Consider the following 13,572-nt stretch of genomic DNA (forward strand, 5'->3'; position numbering starts at 1 on the left):
CTGACTCTATAAATCCTGTGTACTTCTCATTATACCGCTAACACTTTATTGATCCTAGAGGTGTCATGTGCTCCATATCAACTTATATGTATATCTTTTCATTGTCCAGTTACCATTATTTTCATGCTAAAACTTCCTTTTTCGGAGTTTCTGTCATGGTGCAGTGGTTAACGAATCCGAATAGGAACCATGAGGTTGCGGGTTCGATCCCTGGCCTTTCTCAGTGGGCTAAGGATCTAGTGTTGCTGTGAGCTGTGGTGTAGGTCCCAGACGTGGCTCGGATCCCATGTTGCTGTGGCTCTGGTGTAGGCCGGCAGCAACAGCTCCTATTAGACCCCTAGCCTGGGAACCTCCATATGCCGCAGGAGAGGCCCTAGAAGAGGCAAAAAGACAAAAATAAATAAATAAATAAAACTTCCTTTTTCCATCTTTCTCTCTCTAGAGATAAGACCACCAGTTAGCAAGACCTTCAGGGGTAGGCTTATTAGTAGTAAGAAAGAAGGAAAGTAATAATCCTTGAATACCATATGTCAACAATTACATTACTACTCACAATAAATTTCTCTGTGGTAGATACTGTGATTTCTGTCTTATAATTTGAGAAAGTAAAAATAAGCAAAGATAATTAAACTGCCCAGAGTCAAACAGCTCATAAATAGTGAAACTATAACCTATATCTAAGTCTGTGATACCCATAACTGTACTTTTAACCTGTGCTTTGTCAGTACTTCAATCAGTAGCAATTAAAACAACTTAGTGCAAACAAAAATGGGAGGGAGTTCCCTTCATGGCTTAGTGGTTAACGAATCCGACTAAGAACCATGAGGTTGCAGGTTCGATCCCTGGCCTTGCTCAGTGGGTTGAGGATCCGGTGTTGCCATGAGCTGTGGTGTAGGTCACAGACGTGGCTCGGATCTGGCATTGCTGTGGCTGTGGCATTGGCCAGCAGCTGCAGCTCTGATTTGACCTCTAGCCTGGGAACTTCCATAAGCCATGGATGCAGCCCTAAAAGGCAAAAAAAAAAAAAAAAAAAACCCAAAAAACTGGAACGCTAATTTTGGACTACCACATAAGGGATGTTATCATCTCAATAGCTATCAGTCTTGGCCAAGAAGCAGTGATAGGGCCAGACTCACCAACTGTTGGAAAAAAAATCTATTGCTATAAGTGCCATGAAGGGTGACTTGTCAAACTGATGATTTTGCTTTTTTTTTTTTTTTTTTTTTAAGGCCACACCTGGGGCATATGGAAGTTCCCAGACCAAGGATTGAATCCAAGCCACAGCTGCGGTAACATTGGATCCTTTATCCCACTGTGCTAGGCCATGTCATGGTACAGCAGAAACAAATCTGACTAGGAACCATGAGGTTGCGGATTCAATCCCTGGCCTTGCTCAGTGGGTTAAGGATCTGGCATTGCTATGAGCTGTGGTGTAGGTTGCAGACATGGCTCGGATCCCGAGTTGCTGTGGCTCTGGCAAAGGCCGGCAGCTGTAGCTCAAATTAGAGCCCTAGCCTGGGAACCTCCAATTGCTGCAAGTGCAGCCCTAAAAGGAAAAAAAAAAGACAACAACAAAAAAATCTACAAATAACAAATATTGGAAAAGATATGGAGAAAAAGGAACTCTTGTACATTGTTGGTGGGAATGTAAATTGATGCAGCCGCTATGGAAAACAGTATGGAGCTTTCTCAAAAAACTAAAAATAATACTACCATATGATTCAGCAATTCCATTCCTGGTTATATAGCCAGAGAAAATGAAAATACTAATTTGAAAAGATACATGCATTCTAGTGTCCATGGCAGCATTATTTTACAATAGCCAAGGTATGGAGGCAACCCAAGTTCCTATCAACAAACAGATAAAGATGTGAGATATAGCTGTATCTGTATCTCTGTCTTATCTATCTATCCGCACACACAATGGAATACTACTCAGCCATAAAAAATGAAATTCTGCTGTTTACATGATGTGGATGGACCTAGAGAATATTATGCTTAGTGAAATAAGCTAGACAGAGAAAGACAAATACTGTATGATTTCACTTATACGTGGAATCTAAAAAATAAAACACGCAAATACATATATATGCATATATATTCATATAGCAAAACAGAAACAGACTGACAGATATAGAAAACAAACTAATGGCTGCCAAAGGGAAAAGGAAAGGGGATGGGGCAAACAGGGGTATAGGATTAAGAGATGCAATTATGTATAAAACAGATAAGGAACCAAGCTACATTGTATAACACAGACAATTCTAGATGCTATGTTGTAATAGCTTTTAATGGAGTATAATTTGTAAAAATAGTAAATCACTATGCTATGAAAGTAATACTGTAAGTCAATTCTACTTCAAAAAAAAAAAAAAAAGGTTCTACATGACAAAATAGCTTGGGCTAGTATTTTTTCCAAAAAGATGTCATGACTGTATTGAGAGACAAAGTCATCCCAGTCACCTTGCACACCTTCAGCCAGGCACCCAGAAAGGTTACCCAGCACTGGAATTTTTGCCAACATTGATTTCCCACTTCTCTGGCTGCAGCACCCTGAAAAGTTTATCAGCGGAACCATGTGGCCCCAGCTGAAGCCACTGCTGCAGTTAGTGAGTTCTGCTCTAACTTTTCTGCCACCACTTCACTTGGTTCCAGGAAATGCCATGGTAGGGGTTCATAAAAATTGGTTGAACCCCTGTGGGCAGCCATGGAGCACCAGGCACTGACATCCAGTGTGGACCTTGCGCACATGTGCCATGGTGGTAGCTTCCTAGGTGTGGATTTATTCTGGTTAGTTGGTTTACTCAATGCATTTGCTGTCATTCAGCTATTTTTATGGTTTTAATTTTTCATATTAAGTTTAGAATCAACTCTCTATTCCCAAGGTGGGAAAAATAATTAATAATGGTGATAATTTCATCTGTTTCAGATTTCTTTTGTTTCAGAATCTAATATCTCTGATTTTTTTCGTCATTGAATTTAGTTCTGTTGGATAATGACTTCAGTACAAGATTTTTTTGGAATGGCAATGGGCATTCTGGCCTTGGACTTAGGTGGGAATGACTTTAATGTATCTAATTTTTTTTAAAAACGTTTTATTGAATATAGCTGATTTATAAGGTTATGTAGTGTGTTTAAATTAAGGACAAAGCTTGCCTTTTCAACTGTGACCATATCAATTATAGTAAGGAAGCAGCCATCTATTCCTATTTTATTGAATTGTTTTAAATTCATGAATATCATTAAGTGCTTTCTTACCTTTTTATGAAAATGATCATCTAATCTTTTATCTCTTTAAACTTACTGCTAAGATGAATTACATTAAAAGATTTTTCTCATTTACTTTGTTCTTTCTAACTTTTTGAACTACATTTTCATGTTTCTTTATTGTTATATAATAAAGCTTCCAATTTTCTCCAATTTCTATCTTATCTGCATTGCATAGATTCTTAAATATAACTTATATTTACATAGTTTTCTTGAATGTCTTTAACTTTTGTCTGTGCTTCTACTTTGACCTAAGTATTGTGTGAGAGGGAGGTGTGTGTATCAAAAATTTACAGGTGGAAGAAGTCTCTTCTGTTTTCTGACTTTGCTTTTAATTTATAATTTTGTGGTATCTTAATAGGATGTATGTATCATCTGTATTATCCTTTAAGAATCAATTTATCATGTCTCTATATAAAAAATATACATTCATTTTTCTAGAGTATCTGTGAGCAATTGAAAAGAAGATATACTTCATATTATTGAACTGCTTGGTACATAGCCATTAAATTTACCTCATGATGTATTAAAGCCTTCCAGTATTAGAATATTTTTGTTATACTTATAGCCCCCTCTTTCTAAATCTTACAGTAAATATATATTTACTGATTATTTTTGAGATCTCTAGGATGCCTTACACTCCTATTTTTCCTTGCAATTCCTGTTTTGGCTCCTTATGGCTCAAATTGTTTCATCTGCTTTTTGCAAACTTTACAAATTTTTTGGATTTTACAGTTTCCTTCTGTCTCCTGGATTCACTGAAAATGTAGTTTACAGCTTTTTCCCCCATTATCATTTTTGCTTTGTCTCATTTCAAGGAAATGGGGAAGGAGGGAGAGATTTCTAAATAAGATACCATATTTTTCTATAAGAATCCTGTATCTGAACATTACTGTTTAACTGATAAGAAAACTAAGGCTCAGAGATTAATAATTTGCCTGACATAGCTAGTATGTGCCTCTGTGGATTAGGATCTTGGCTAATGTCTAGTCTGTTGATTTATTTTCACCTTATAGCTTCCCACACAGACTCCTACCTCCTACTACTGCCAAGTTTTATGGTAGGCCTGGAATACACCTCCTTTTTTGATACAAGATTTTGAGCACTCTACATGTCTTTTTTTTGGATATGGGGAAGGCTCTGCAAGTACTTTATACTTGATATTTGCCCCTGAGGCGTCAACCTCATTTGACTTGAGCTAAATCAATCTTCAGTTACTTTGTGAAATGTACTTTACATGTTTAAGAACTTCCTTCTTTGCATGTGTTTTTCCTAATGAAGTACACTACTCAGCTCCCCTAAAGTACCTGATTAGCAAGCTAGTTTTCTCTCTAGATAGTGCTGAAATGGTAGCCAGGAGACAAAAATAGCAGGACCTAGTTTGTCAATACAGCTGGGGATTATGGAAAGCAAATAAACAAAACTGTAAGAAGCCAAAGGTGAGGTCCTCTCTGTAAATTTGTCGCTCAGCCAGGAAATGAACTGAACTGTGTGTTTAAATATTAGAATATGGTAGTGTCAGTAACAAAGGAAGTTAAAATCTTTAAATCAGAAGTATCGGAGTTCCCGTCGTGGCGCAGTGGTTAATGAATCCAACTAGGAACCATGAGGTTGCGGGTGTGATCCCTGGCCTTGCTCAGTGGGTTAAGGATCCAGCGTTGCCATGAGCTGTGGTGTAGGTTGCAGATGCAGCTCGGATCCCACTTTGCTGCGGCTCTGGCGTAGGCCAGCAGCTACAGTTCTGATTAGACCCCTAGCCTGGGAACCTCCATATACAGCAGGAAGCAGCCCTCAAAAAGGCAAAAAGACAAAAAAAAAAAAAAAAAAAAAAAAAAAAAAAAAAGCGAGAGAGAGAAGTATCATGGGAACTCTCCCTTAATTTCAATTAGTGTGTCATGGTTTCATAATATAAATTTTAAATGATAAATTTTTGCCAGGCAATAATCTCTTCTGGGGGGATATAACTGCTCATATGATTTAGTTCTTTTGTTGAGTTGTGAATTTATTAAGGAAAGTACATGTGTCTAATCAGATGTAAAATCTGAAAGAGTAAAAATATCAGGATAAGGAGACAAAACCTCTTATAATTCAAGATTATCAATCATTTCATTATATTTCATTAAGGAAGTGTCACAAACATGTCACCAGTAATTCATCCTTGACCTGGATGCCCATGCATTTGTGTCCCAAGGTCCAATTCTGCTTTTAAGTCAAGAATTCAGTCAGCCACTTTGGTAGCTCCAACGTGCTAACATGTTATCAACATTTCTCTTCCAATCCCAAGAACCCATACTAACTAATAATCCATTCATTTTCTGATAATATTAAAATGTGTTAAGTAGGAAACAATAGAAGAAATACCTAAAAAGAAATTTGCAGTTGGGATTTCTTAACTCTCAGAGACACAAAAGGTAATGGTGATTTTTTTCATTCTTTTTTCCTTCCATGTATCTAATTATTTATTCCACAGACATTTATTGAGCGCCTACTATCAGGAAATGAAACAAACACTGGGGATACACAGATCAATAACACAGTCCCTGCTCCAAAAAACTCATAGTCCATTAGAGATAAAATTACATACATAGGTCATTATAATATATGTGGTATCACCCTGAGAGATATATATATCGGTTATCAGGGGAGTACAGGAAAGGAAAGCTTGGTGTTCAACTTTTTTCACCAATTGTTATCTTCTTTTCATTTTTGCTTTTCATACCAGCCAGCTTCAGTTCACTTACAAAAACAAAGGCTTTAAATTTTTAAAAGAACACAAAGGAATTTCATCTCCACAGGAAGAGGCTGTGAATGATAAAGTGAGTTTTAAATGTCAGGCTTATCATCTATTGACATTGTATATTGTTTTCTAAATGTACTTTGCTTTCAATTTTGAACTGTCTAAATAGGTTAGAAGATACGCTTATCACTAGATTTCAAAAGTGCCCTGCTTGTCAGATAATCCAACTTCCACTTATGACAGAATATCAATTTCTGTCTTAGAATATGGAATTCGGAAATCAGTCAACAAATTAGTTTGTCTCAATTGGTAGTGATGATTCTAATAACTTTTTAAAAATTCTGTATGTATTTTGAATGAATGGTAGGTGAAAATTACCTGGCAATAATAGTAACAAGGGGTTGTCTTTTTGCTTTAATAGAGGTTTTTCTCTTACTTTGTTTTGGTTAATTCATCAGGCATTTCTGCGCATGCATTAGGTGGAAAATGCTGTGCTTGGTACTCTAGGAGAATACTTTCAAACAGGCCCTGTGCTTAAGGAGCTTATAATACACAATCACAGAAATAGAATTGTGGAAGTGGAAGATCTTATAAATCTAATCTGGTCCAAGAGCCTAATTATCTACTTTAGCTTATCTAATATTTGGTGAACACTTTGTAAGTGCCAAACAGTCTTCAACTTTCTTTGCCTTAAACTCACTTAATCCTCCCAGCAACCCTATAAGCTAATATTGTGGCACACATAAGGATCTTACCCAGGGTCACACATGTAGTAAATAGCAGAATCAACATTTTAATCCATGGAGATGGTTCATAGCCCATGCTTCTTAATAAACTACACAATAGTCTGAGATGAGGAAAACATGGCTTAGATGACAAGAAAGACTTGCAAGCTCTTTAGTGTTTGAGGCAGGATTAAAACCCAAATCTCCCAAATCTATCAAGTGTTGACTATTTTTCCATGCCAGATTAATAATTCATTATCTTGCACAATGGCAAAAGAGTGAAATTAATATTATTATGATATTTACACATAAAAATAGAGTTAATGGACAGCAAAGGAAATATAATGAGCTGTGTGGTAACACTTTTTTTTTCATACCATCAATATAACTCATTGGTATCTTTTTAAAGGTGGTGAGCATGCCCGTTTAAAGTAGCAGCATTACTGAGTTAGACAACTATATATACTATTCATAACACAGTTTTGACAGTAAGGTCAACAGTGCACAGAAAATGCATGTTACAAAAGAATCAACAATCAATTCAGGCATTAGAAAAGCTCTGATTGAGATGCAAAAGGTTGCAGTAAATCTCTGCTTACAGATCCATGTATTGTAGTATAATGCAAAATGGAAAACCATCTTAAGGGAAATGCCTTTTGAAATCCATTTGAATAAATCAAGGAATTGTCAGAGCACTTGACATTGCCTGGTATCTAGATTATTATTCGGACAGTGAAGTATATGAGATCTATCCTGTCCTAAGAGGAAAAGGCAAAATATTTCCAGATATTGCCCTATTAAATAGCCTACAGTGTCATATGAAAGTTGACTCATTTCAGTGTATCAAAGATGGATAAAAATACATTCCATGAAATCATTTAAAATTGATTTTGCCAAAAATGTGAAGATCACAAGGTTTTTTAAGATCACCATGCAAATAAAAAGTCAGTGTAGCTATTGCCTTTGATGCTAAATTACAGTGTGGTTTGCCCACTGAGATATATCCATTCCTCACTGCGAAGGCAAGACTTAAAAGCCTTTTTAAGAGAAACAATTCAGACAAATCAGGAATTAGAATCTAAAGCATATGTAATTTGGGGGACAGACTGTTTAAAGAATTGTTCGCAGATTCTCCAGGGTATGTTCCAGGAAAATAAGAGCATATAAAGTGAAGCTGGAGTGTTTTTATCTTAAAATTTAGAATTTTTTCCCCTCATTTTGAAGGAATGGGGAAAGGTTGAGAGGAGAAGAATTTGAACAGATGATAAATTGAGGTGCCTCCAGTCTTTTTCCATATATTCACTGAGCTGATGGAGTAAAATAATCTGGTCAGGAGTTCCCACTGTGGTGCAGTGGGTTCTTAACCTGACTGCAGAAGCTTTGGTTAAGAATCTGACTGCAGAGAAGTGGTTTTGATCTCGAGCCAGGTGTGGTGGGTTAAAGGATCCAGTGTTGTGGCAGCTGTGGCATAAGTTGCAACTGTGGCTCAGATTTGATTCCTGGCCAGGAAATGTCCCTATGCAGCAGGTGTGGCTAAAGAAAGAGGGAAAGAAGGGAAGAGGGAGGGAAGGTGAGGGGAAGAGAGGGAGGGAGGAAGAAAAATCCCATCAGGTACTGAAAGATGAAAATAAGGCCTTACACTATGGAAAATATGAGTACTTTTTGAATAATGAGATTATAAAGGAGTGCTGCCAGTCAGATGAATTCTTGGTGCTTTTGCTAGGAAGGAAGTCTGCAGATTTGAAAATGTGGTTGCAGATATTCCAGTGATGATAATTACTTATTGAAGGTATTATAAATAATGGTCTTCATTTTGGCATCTCTGTTGCCTCCAGGAGATGCTGATTCCTTCTTTGATAGCATTTTCGATACTATCCTTGTTGCAGGCTTAGCAGAGAATGCATTTGCCAGAAGACTCCAAGATGTCCTCATTATTTCAGTGTATTTGGTAGCAGAAAGAACAAACAAGAATGAGGCAGCAGAACTTACAACTTTGCTTCCTTCTTATGTAACTCTTCTATTCTTAGAGGAATTAACCCCACCCAATACAAGACCCTTTTTATCCATCCAAACAAAGTCAAGTCTCCCTGAACTTCTCTGCCAAATTGCCTGTCTCAGACTATCAGGAATTATTGGCTCCCTGTTATGTGCTATTTTCACAGAGGTAAATGTGAACCACTGTATCTTACGATGGATACTTCCTCATTTATTGATTCACCAGGTGTGCAGTGCTCAATTCCAATTTCTCAGGTTTATGCCAAGCCACTTAATAGTAAATATGGACCAAATGTAGCCAATGTTGATGTACTGCATTGAAGGTGACTACAGATTCTGCATAATGTTGTGCCAAGAACATTAAAGAACAGTAGATGGACAAGGACATAGCCCTTGGAAAACCAACATATAAGGAGTAAATTGAGCTAGGAAGTAAAACTGAGAAGAATCACTCAAAGGTAGGAAGAGAACCAGGAGAGTACAGCAAAATAGAAGTCAACCTGAAAGCATTAATAGCATGATTTAGAAAAGCCATCTCCTATCATGCAAATTCTTTGAAATCTCTTGTTATACCATATATTTCCATGTAAATTCTGTATTCTACTTCATATTTTTGATGTAAAATATTTTTCTTGAGTCTTTGCACAAAAATGATGAATGTGAAGGATGTACCATGTTTATCCAATTTTTTTACATATCTTCTGGTTCACCAACAGGATGAAAAGAGAGAATGGGCCGTTAAAACTTTGAGACTTGAGATGATTTTTCAGTGATAGTAACATGGAACGAGAGATGTAGAATCTAGGAAGAAAGGAAAAAAGTGAAAGAATCCAGGACAGGCCAGTATTTTAAGGAAGCTTTCTAGTAAAGTGAATATGAAAGTGATCATGGTATTTTGAGTTAGGATGAAAGAAAGATGTCCTTAAAAGAAAGAAGATGTACTCAAGGAATACCCATTTAAGATTGAGAGTTATTACACAGAATGCTTTGAGGAACTGAATCTCTTGTTTAAAATACATCTTAGAATGGTTCAAAGTATTTCTTAGCTCCAGCTCAAAATCCTATAGCAATAATTACAACTCCTGATTAGATATTTCTACTACAAAGAATGCTAAACACAATCATTTTTAATGATGTACATGTCATTATCTTCAATGAGTTTAAGAATTTTGACAACAAGAACCTTATCTAAATTCGTGGACATGAAGAATGGATGAGACAGATTCCTATTTGTTGTTGTTTTGCCACTCTTGTGGCATTTGGAAATTTCTGCAGGTATCTAACCTGCATCAGAGCAGTGACCCAAGCCACTGCAGTGACAATGGTGGATCCTTAACCTGCTGTGCAACAAGAAAACACCCAGATTGCAATTTTTGAGTACCTACTGTGTAATAAGACTTATGCAAGTTATTTTATAAATATAAATATAAATATTCAAAATCAACCTACAATATAGATATTTTGATACCTATTTTTACATGAATAAATGGATGCTTAGAGAGGTGAGGCAGTAATGCCTACAAATTCTGACACTAGCTAAGTGGAAAAACTGACATTTGATTCTAGTACCATCTGACTCTAAAACTTGTATTTTCCTATGACACCAAGAAAGAGTAGTGGATATCATTCAAGTTCTCTAAAGCCTATTGTGGGAAATATTTAGCTGTTTCTTAGCATGTTATTCTGTTTAGCAGTAGCAATCAGTCTTGTTGAAAAAACTATAACTGCTAAATGCTGATTATTATAGCATTATGCTCAATTCCATACACATGCTATAAGAATGTAAAGCATCTCTCAAAATGTTTAATATACTCCTAATGAGTAACACCTTCAGGGCAATCAGATCATAGAAGGATGAACCCTAGCAAAATACATTTATATCATTCCTCCCTAATTTACTTTCTTTGTCAACTTATTTTGCCAGTAGCACCACCATTCTCAGTGGTCTTCTCATGCTCAGTATTCTAGAATATCTATGATTATCTTTCCTTCTTTGTTTCCTGAGAGTAATCAGTTAAGAACTGTGGTTTCTTTCTGGGCAATACAATCAACTGGACAGTTTCCTTTACTGTCCATTCCCACTAACGATACCCTTATACTCAAAATAATACCTGACTGTTGTTCCCAGTTCCTAACTGTTATTCTTTTAAATTATAAAGGCTTCCATTTTAGTCCTTTTTTTTTTTTTTGTCTTTTTAGGGCCACAATTGCAGCATATGGAGGTTCCCAGGCTAGGGGTTGAATGGGAGCTACAGCTGCTGGCCACAGCCACATCCACAGCCACAGCCATGCCATATTTGAGCCACGTCTGTGACCCTACACTACAACTCACAGCAATTCCAGATCCCTGACCCACTGAGCGAGGCCAGGGATCAAACCCACATCCTCATGGATACTAGTCAGATTCGTTTCTGCTGCAACACAATGGGAACTCCTGTAGTCCTTTTTTAATTCGATGTACTTTTATACATGTTTCTCTTCTATTATTCTGTGAATTGAGGGTAATAGTCACATGTTATTCCCCCCTACTTTTATTGAAATATAATTAACATGCAACACTGTATAAGTTTAAGGTGTACAAAGTGATGATGTTGCACATCTTATATACACATCCTTTTTAATGATTACCACAATAGGGTTAATTAACACTTATCTAAGTATCTAAGTGCCAATTTCTTGATTGGGTGTTTATAAATATATAGCTTCATGATTGTTGGTATATTTTAGATATTAACTCCTTGTCAGTTGCCTCATTTGCAAATATTTTTTCCCATTCTGTGGGTTGTCTTTTTATTTTGTTTATTATTTCCTTCACTGTGCAAAAGCTTTTAAGTTTAATTAAGTCCCATTTTTTTCCGTTACTCTAGGAGATGCATACCAAAAATTACTGCTGTGATTTATGTCAAAGAGTGTTCTACTAGTGTTTTCCTCTAAGATGCCTTACACTTAGGTCTTTAATCCATTTTTAGTTTATTTTTGTGTTTGGTGTTGGTGTTTTAACTTCATTCTTTTACATGTAGCTATCCAGTTTTCCCAGCACCACTTACTTAAGAGACTGTCTTTTTTTTCCATTGTATATGTTCGCCTCCTTTGTCAAAGATTAATTGATGACAGGTGCATGGGTTTATTTCTGGGCTTTCTATCCTATTCCATTCATTTATATTTCTGTTTTCACATCAGTGCCATACTGTTTTGATGACTGTAACTTTGTAGTATAATCTTAAGTTAGGGAACCTGATTCCTCCATCTCTGTTTTTCTTTCTCAGAATTGCTTTGGCTATTCAGGGTCTTTTGTTTTTCCATACAAATTTTAAAATAGCATACTGTTTTCATTACGATAGCTTTAAAATATAGCTTGAAATCAGGAAGTTATGATTCTTCCTGCTATGTTCTTTCTCAGGATTGCTTTGGCTATTTGGGATCTTCATGGTTCCATGTAAATTTTAGGATTGTTTTTTCTATTTATATCAAAATGCCATTGGAATCTTCATAAGGATAATTTTGAGTCTGTAGATGGCTTTGGGTAGTGTGGACATTTTAGCAATATTAATTCTTCCAACACATTAACACAAGACATCTTTATACTTATTTATATTTTGTTCAATTTCTTTGATCAATACTTGTAGTGTTCAGTGTAGAGATCTTTTACCTCCTTAAATTTTTTCCTAAGTATAAGTATTTTTTATTGATTTTGATGCTATTGTTAATGGGATCATTATCTTCATTTCTTTTTCAGATAATTAATCTCAGTGTATGTTTTTTCCAATTCTGATACCTTTTGTTCTTCTTGCCTAATTACTCTGGCTAGGACTTAGAGTACTATGTTGTATAGGGGTGGTAAAGTGGGCACCCTTGTCTTGTTCCCAGTCTTAGAGGAAAAGCTTAACTTTTCACTGTTGAGTCAGATGTCAGCTTTGGGATTTTCATATATGGCATTTTTATGTTGAGAAAAAATAAATGAATTATAAGGTTTGGCTTAATTATGGGGGCTTAGAAGTCCAGACCCATGATAGCCAATGGTATAGTACCAGTTGGAGTCCAAAAGCCTGAGAAGCAAGCAGAAGGGATAATGGTGTAGATTCCAGTCCAAGTCCAAAAATAGAAGAAGACTGATACCCCAACTTAAAGACAGGCAGAGAGAGAATTCTTTCTTACTCAGACTTGTTTTTTCAATTTAGGTCTTCAGTGGTTGAATGAGGCCCACTCACCTTAGGGAGAGCAATCTACATCACTCGGTTGATCAATTCAAATGTTAATCTCATCAAGAAATACCCTCACATATCGAGAAATAATGCTTAACCAAATATCTGGATACCTTTTGGCCTAGGCTAGTTGACACATAATATTAACCATCACAAAGTGTAAAAAATTTCTAAAACTAGTTGATATTAATGTAGTAAAATCTGTGTTAGTATCCCTTTTACATTCCCAATGCACATTATTTTTATGTCTGTGAGTCTTGTAGGTAATTTTCTATTTCCAATTCAGTCTTTGCTAGGATGCTAAGTTTGTGAAATATCTTTGAGGTGTTAGATATGAGGGAAATACGTGAAACTGTGAAGTGGTATGTCCTTATTGGTCATTTGAAATTATGAAAACAATGTTAATATTAGGACACCCCCAAAGTCTGTTATAGGTTTTTTTCAAGCAAGCTAGCCTGATTACTAATACCTTGTATGTTATGCAGTAAAGTAAACTAAAATTTCCTAACTATCCCAAATATGATGGCCATTTATTTCATTAATATGAATTCCAAGTTCCATTGTTATTTGTAGAAATCCTACCTACAGTGATTCATTATAAGAAATAGAAAACAAGAAGTCACTGTGCTCAGAAAAAGAAATTTCT

The sequence above is a fragment of the Sus scrofa genome, chromosome X (assembly GCF_000003025.6).
Source record: "Sus scrofa isolate TJ Tabasco breed Duroc chromosome X, Sscrofa11.1, whole genome shotgun sequence".
NCBI lineage: Eukaryota > Metazoa > Chordata > Mammalia > Artiodactyla > Suidae > Sus > Sus scrofa.